Genomic DNA, 7,536 nt, shown 5'->3' with positions numbered 1-7,536 from the left:
CCACCAGACCCACATTGATGTCCTTGGTTCCATGAGGCCCCACAGTGTCACAATGGTCCCTTGCATCCATGGTACTCTGCAGTGTCACTATGATGCCCTGCATTTCACAAGGCCCCCAAGTGTCACAATGGTCTCCATGGCTCCTCAAGACCCCACAGTGTCACACTGGCCCCTTGGATCCATGGTACTCACAGCGTCACAATGATCCCCTTGGTTCCACAGGTTCCTACAGTGTAACAATGCCCTTTGGCTCCACAACACACTGCAGTGTCCCAATGGTCTCTATAGGAAGAAAACAAGTGAGCCCCAGTGGTGCAGAGTCAGATGAGAGGCAGTCACTAGAGGCCAAGGCTGGCAAAACTTGACTGTATTGGTAGATTTTTTTGGAGAGTAACCCTTGAATATATGGAATTTTAGAGGTAGAATTCTAATTTTGGCCATGTGAGCCTAGACAAGAAAGAGAGTTCTTTTCCATAGGAAGGAAAGAACAGAGCCCCAGTGCTTCACGGTCAAATGGGAAGTGGCCCTTGGCATGTCAAATTCAGTGGGACCTGTCACACAGTCCCCAGGAGGCCAAACCAGGCAAACCTGTTCCATGTTCCCTTTTTTTAAATGGTTCCCCACACTGTCACAACAGTGCCCTTGATTCCACGAAGTCTTGCAGTGTCACAATGGCTTCTTGGTTTCATGAGCCCCAACAGAGTCACAGGGTTCCCTTGGCTCCATGCGGCCCCGCTGTGTCACAAGGGCTTCTTGTTTCTATGGGCCCCCATGTATTACCGCGCCTGAGTGGGCGCAGCTGGTGAGAGAGAGACGGTGAATCTTGTTTCTTGAATCAGAAGGTTGATTTATTAATATATGATATAATACATTATAGTTATACTAAAAAGAATATAGCGAGAGGTTTTGCAGAGCAGCTAGGCTAGCTAGGAAGAGATAGAAAAGAATCCACAACAAAGCTGTGGCCAAGGACTCAGTCCCCTGGCTTGCACTGGTGATTGGCCCTTAATTATAAACATAAAACATGAACCAATCACCAATCAAAATAGGTGCCCCTGTTGCATTCCCCAGCAGCTGATAATAATTGTTTATCTTGTCTTCGGAGGCCTCTGGCCTCCCGAAGACACAGAAATCCGAAAGAAAGGATTTCTGTGGAGAAATTTCTGCGACACCAATGTTTGATTACTGACGCTTGCATCCATAGGGCCCCTGAGCTGCACAATGGTCTCCTTGATTCCATGAGGTTCCGTAGTGTCCTTGGACCCACACTGTCACAACTGACTCATGGCTCCATGAGGTTCCATATTGTCACTTGGGTCGCTGTCAGAGGCTGGATGAGATCGATGTCCCGAGATACCTTGGGACGTTTGGAATGCCCGTGTGGGGCCAGGGCCGGGTCAGGCCTTGGTTTGTGGTGGGACAGAGCCCTGCCCCTAGTCCTGGCCTGGCAGAGCTGTCAATCACACAGCAGATGCTGTGCCAACCCCACTCTGGTTGGCTGAGCTGTCAATCAATCACACAGTAACAGCTGGTGCCTAGCCTGACTCTGATTGGACGAGCAACTGGCAGTCGCACCTCAGGGACCAGCCCATGAAGGCCCAGGGGATTAAAAGCCGGAGCACAAGACCAGCCCATGGTCTGGATCCTGCCTTCTCCTGGGGTTCTTCTGTTGGTGATGCTGGAGCCCAAGCAGTTGGTACCTATGTGAGTGTCTTTCTATAGATCTTCTGTCTTTCTGATGTTCTCTATTTCTTCTCCTTCTAATCCTACTTACCTGGAACATTTTTGGGTAACTAAGCATCTTAAGGGTTAAAGGTTTTTAGGTTAAACCCTTTGCCAAATTTCCGTGACTGTCCGTATTTTGCCACTAAAATTTGGGGTCATTTTGACCTCTTAGCTTAGTTGGTTAGAGCATGATGCTGGTATCATCCAGGCTGTGGGTTCAATCCCTGTGTGGGCCATTCACTTAAGAGCTGGACTTGATGATCCTTGTGGGTCCCTTCCTACCAAGAATATTCTTTGCATTTGCCCATGCTGAGAATATCTGGTTGGTGTTTCTCCTGTGTACCAAATTCAAGTCAAGGAAGCTTTGGTTATCCCCAGCATTTCAGTGTTCTGGGGTGTTCCAGCCCTGCAGGCTGACAATGGCCTCTTGTTTCCATGAGGCGTCACAGTGTCACACTGGCCCCTTGGTTCCATGAGGATCTGGAATGTCACACAGGATTATGACATTTGTCCTTGCTGTCCCTCACATCCCACTGCCGCTCAAACAGCCCCGAGCCACCCGTGAGGGACAGGCCCTGCTGTCGCAGGCTGGGCTCAGGGCTTGGCCTTTCTGCTTCCCCCGCCAGCCCAGACCTTGCTCAGCATTGCAGTTCCCTGCTCAGAGCCTTTGGCTGCCTGCAATCCTGGCCTCAAGGATCTGCTCTCAGCAGTCCCTGGGGAGCCTTTGGCACTCCTTGCCCTCAGTGTGGCCCAGTGGTGCTCCAAGGGACTTGGAGTTTTGCTTCTGACTTCTTGAGCAGCTTCTTAAGCCTTCTCTGAGTGCCTGAGGATCTTGGACTCAGCCCTAAGTCTACTATGGGGCTCAATAAAATACAGAGAGCCCTCAGGATCTCTTCCTTCAGGTCTCCAGGGCTTGTGCAGCTGATTGGAGGCAGTTTGGAGTTTTGTTAAGAAGGAAGATTTCAAAGTGCACCTCATGACTTGCTTTCTTTAATCAAGTGAGTATTTTTTATTTTCAGTTTCAAGAAGAGCTGATAGAAGCATTCCCCAGGTTATCTTGATGCTGAATGTCTCCTTAGGAGGTCTGGGCACAGAGAAGAATGAGCCCCTTGAGGGCTGACCCTGTTTGGACAAGCAGCTCCTCACCCCCAGCCTCACCATGTCTGACATGGCCCACCTGGCACTGACATCCCTGTGCCCTGCAGCAGAACCTTGTCCCCTGAGCTCTGCAGCTCCATGTCCCCGCCCAGTGCACCGTGTCCCACCTGCTCTCCTCAGGGCTCTGCCTGCACACAGGCCCAGGAGAAGTTTTCCTTTTGGGAAGGAAAGAATGGAAAAGCCTGAGCAGGTTTCCTGAACAACAAAATCTACTCAGGAACCACCTGCTCAGTACAGGCTGCCTGGAATGGTGTCATCTTTCTACAAGGGATAGTGTGAGCATAAATGATCTCTGGAAGCAGAATTCTCTGAGTCTTGCAGCTGAATTCTCTGTCCTTGTCCTTTCCCTGGATCTCTGTTGCAGATGGAAGCATGGTACCATCCTCACCTTTAACCTCTCTCTTGAATGCAAACAGGTGTTCCCAGCTGTGTTGAGCAGGATTTGCTCAATGTTCCTACAAAACTTTTGTTGTTCCTCATGGAATGAAGGGGCCATTTTAGCACTGAGGGAGTGACCTGGAAGCAAGGAGTCAATTGTGATCCTGGGGTCCAATGGATCCAAGGGGCCATGGTGACACAGCAGGGCCGCAGGGATCCAGTGATCCATTGTGACACTGTGGATCCAAGGAGACCATGGAGACACCTCTTGGAACCAAGGAGTCCATGGTGACCCAGTGAGGCTGCATGGAGCCAATGGTCCATGGTGACACTGCCTATCCAAGGAGTCCATTGTGACACTGTGGAAGCTCATGGAGCGAGGGAGGCCGTTGTGACACTGAAGAACTTCATGGCACCAAATATCCATGGTGACACAGCAGGGCATCATGGGAACCAAGGAACCACTGTTGGCAGTAGGGAAACTCATGGACCCAGAGGCTGTTGTGGCACTGCAGAACCAACAGAACTGCTGGACCTTGTGCCCTGGCCCTTCACAGCTCCTTGGGAGGCACGGCAGGAGCAGCACCCTGGGAGCCTGGGGAATGCCCCTCTGGGATCAGTGGCACACACTCCCATGTGCTGGAATTGCAGTTCTCAGCCAGGAAAAGATGTTCCTGCCCTGGAAAGCAAAGCTTTTAAGAAGGAGCCAAAAGCCAAGTGGAGCAAGCTCTTAGAGTGACATTTCACTGCCAGCCTTCATAACTTCACCCATGGTTGTTGTAGCTCATAGATTGGGAATTAAATCAGGGCAGGGTCTTTGGTGGAAGCTGCCCTGGGTCAAGAGCAGAGAGGGACAGAGAAGGCAGAGAAAGGCAGGAGAGAAATGAGGACACAAACACAATCAGCTGAGAAGGTGGCATTCTAGAAAACAGAACTGGAACTGACTGAAAATGAATGGGACAGAAAGAAATAATTTTGTGACTTGATTTCCTATCAAAACATATTTTCCTCACTTTCTCACAAACCTCCTCCCAGTGTCATTCAGCAGGGCTGTCAGAAAGTTCTTGATGTTCCAGGCTGCAGCCACAAGGAAACAGGGAATGGGGATTTTCCTGCTCCTGGAGAGTTTGACATCATCAGCTGAGGAGAGGAGGCACGAGAAGAAAAGAGCAGCTGAGCTTCATCGTCCGACAGAAAAGAGGGAGGGGAAAAACTCCCATCCTGTCGACGAGGAGGATGAGGAGGAGAAGGATGAGGTGGAGGAGGAAGAGGAAGCCATGGATGAGGAGGAGGAGGAAGATGAGGAGGATGAGGAAGACGAGGAAGAGGGGGAGGAAGGGGAATGAAGAGGAGGAGGTGGAGAGGGAGGAGAAAGATAAGGACGAGGAGAACAAGGAAGAGGAAGAGGCTGAAGATGTGGATGGGGGAGAAGGAGGAGGATGAGGATGTGGAGGAGGAGGAGGCAGCAAAGGAGGAGAAGGGCAAGAATGAGGAGGACGAGGAAGAGGAGGAGGAGGAGGACAAGAAGAAGGAGGAGGAACAGGAGGAGGATGAGGATGTGAAAGAGGAGGAGGAGGATGAGGAGGAGAATGAGGGTAAGGATGAGGAGGACAAGGATGAGGAGGAAGGCAAGGAGGCAAAGGAGTAGGAGGAGGACGAGGACATGGAGGAGGTGGAGGAGATGGTGGAGAAGGACAAGGATGACAACGAGGAGGAGGACTAGGAGGATGAAGAGAGGGATCAGGAGGAGGAGGATGAGGAGGATGAGTAAAAGAAATTGGAGGAGGAGGAGGATGCTGAGGAGGAGGAGGAGGACGTGGAGAAGGAGGAGGAGGTAGACGAGGAGGCAGACAGTAAGGAGGATGAGGAGGAGAAGGGGGAGGACAAGGAGAAAGAGGATGAGGACAAGAGGAGAATGACGAAGAGAAGAAGGACAGGGACAAAGAGGACGAGGAGGAGGAGTAGGAGGATGAGGACGTGGAGGAGGAGGCTGAAGAGGAAGAAGCGGAGGAAGAGGACAAGAAGCAGGAGAGTGAGGAAGAGGAGGAGGAAGATGACGAGGATGTGGAGGAGGATGAGGAGGATGATGAAGAGGATGGAGATGATGAGGAGGAGGAGGATAAGGAGGTGGACAAGGAGGAGGACATGGAGGTGGAGGATGAGGAGAAGGGTGAGCTGAACAATGAAGAGGTGGATGAGGAGGAGGACTAGGAAGAAGATGTCAGCAAGGAGGAGGAGGAGGAGGAGGAGAAGGACAAAGACATGGGGGAGGTGGAGGAGGACGAGGAAGAGGAGGGGGCGGAGAAGGACAAGAAGGAAGACGGGGCAGAGGATGTGAAGGAGGTGGACGAGAAGGAGGAGGAAGAGGAGGAAGAGGGGGTAGAGGATAAGGATGACGAGTAAGAGGAGGATGAGGACGAGGAGGCAGACAAAGAGAAGGAGGAGAAGAAGGAGAAGGAGGATGAGGAGGCTGAGGAGGTGGAGGAGAAGGGGGGCAACAAGAACATGGAGGCGATGGATGAGGAGGAGGACCATGAGGAGGAGGTGGAGGAGAAGGATGAGGAGGAAGATGAGGAGGAGGAGGAGGTGGACAAAGAGGAGGAGGACATGGAGGAGGAGGAGGTGGAGGACAAGAAGGAGGATGAGGATGAGGTGGAGGAGGAGGAGGAGCACTAGGAGGAGGTGGATGAAGAGGAGAAACAGGAGGAGGAGGAGGACAAGGAGATGGTTGAGGATGTGGAGGAGGAGGAGGATGAGTAAAATGTTGAGGTAGACAAGGAGGAGGACTAGGACAAGAGCGAGGATGTTGGAGAAACTGGAGTAGGAGAAGGCCCTGGACAGAAAGGAGGATGATGAGGATGAGGTGGAAGAGGAAGAGGTTTACAAGGACAAGGAGGTGAAGAAGAAGGAGGAGGACAAGGACATGGAGGTGGAGGAAGACGAGGAGGTGGATGTGAAGAAGGAGGAGGAGGACGACGACGAGAACAAAGCAGAGGAGGAGGAGGAGGAGGAGGATTAAGAGGAGGAGGAGGACAAGGACAAGGAGGAGGAGGATGAGGACAAGGAGGAGGACGAGGATGAGGATGAGGAAGTGGAGGAAGGGGAGGAGGAGGACGTGGAGGTGGTCGAGGATGTGGAGGAGGAGGACGAGGTGGAGGAGGAAGACAAGGATGAGAAGGAGGAGGAGGAGGAAAAGGACGATGAGAAGGAGGACAAGGACAAGATGAGGAGGAGGAGGACATGGAGGAAGAGGATGGAAAAAAGGGAGGAGGGTGAGGATAATGCTGAGTGGGAGGAGAAGGAGGAGGAGGGAGAGGATGAGGATGTGGAGGATGAGCAGTAGGACGAAGAAGAGGATGAAGTGGAGGTGGACAAGGAGGAGGATGATGAGGATGAGGAGGAAGAGAAGGAGGACGAGGCGGAGGAGGCAGACAAGGAGGAAGAGGATGAAAACAAGGAGGATGAAGATGATGCTGAGTGGGAGGTGAAGGAGGAGGAGGGAGAGGATGAGGAGATGGAGGAGGAGGAGGAGGATGTGAAGGAGGATGAAGAAGAGGAGGAGGAGGAAAAGGGGAGGCGGACTGGGTGGAGGAGGAGGACCAAGAGAAGGAGAAGGAGGACGAGGAGGAGGATGAGGACGAGGAGGAGGAAGAGGATGAAAATAAGGAGGAGGAGGAGGATGAGGTTGACGCTGAGTGGGAGGAGAAGGAGGAGGAGGGAGAGGATGAGGAAGCGGAGGAGGAAGAGGATGAAAATAAGGAGGAGGAGGAGGATGAGGTTGACGCTGAGTGGGAGGAGAAGGAGGAGGAGGGAGAGGATGAGGAAGCGGAGGATGATGAGGAGGAGGACAAGGTGGATGAGGAGGACGATGAGGGTGAGGAGGAGGAGGAGGAGAACATGGAGGTGGAGGACGAGGTCGAGGAGGAGGAGGGTAAGGACGAGGAGGAGGAGGAGAAGGAGGAGGATGAAGAAAAGGAGGAGGAGGACGCAGAGGAAGACAAGGAGGGCGAGGACATGGAGGTGGAGGAGGAGGAGGATGAGGAGGTGGAGGAGGAGGATGAGGATGCAGATGTGGAGGAGGAGGGCAAGGAGGACAGATGTGGAGGAGGAGGCCAAGGGGGAGGAATGGGATGAGGAGGTGGAGGAGGATAAGGACGAGGACGTGGAGGAGGTGGAGGCGGAGTAGGCCCTGGACGAGGAGGACCATGAGGAGGAGTACAAGGAGGGGGAGGAGGACAGGGTGTAGAAGGGCGAGGAGGAGGAGGATGATGACAG

The sequence above is a fragment of the Ammospiza nelsoni genome, chromosome 8, assembly GCF_027579445.1.
Source record: "Ammospiza nelsoni isolate bAmmNel1 chromosome 8, bAmmNel1.pri, whole genome shotgun sequence".
Taxonomy (NCBI): Eukaryota; Metazoa; Chordata; class Aves; order Passeriformes; family Passerellidae; genus Ammospiza; species Ammospiza nelsoni.
The sequence above is the reverse complement of the archived record's forward strand: the minus strand, read 5'-3'. Positions refer to the sequence as shown.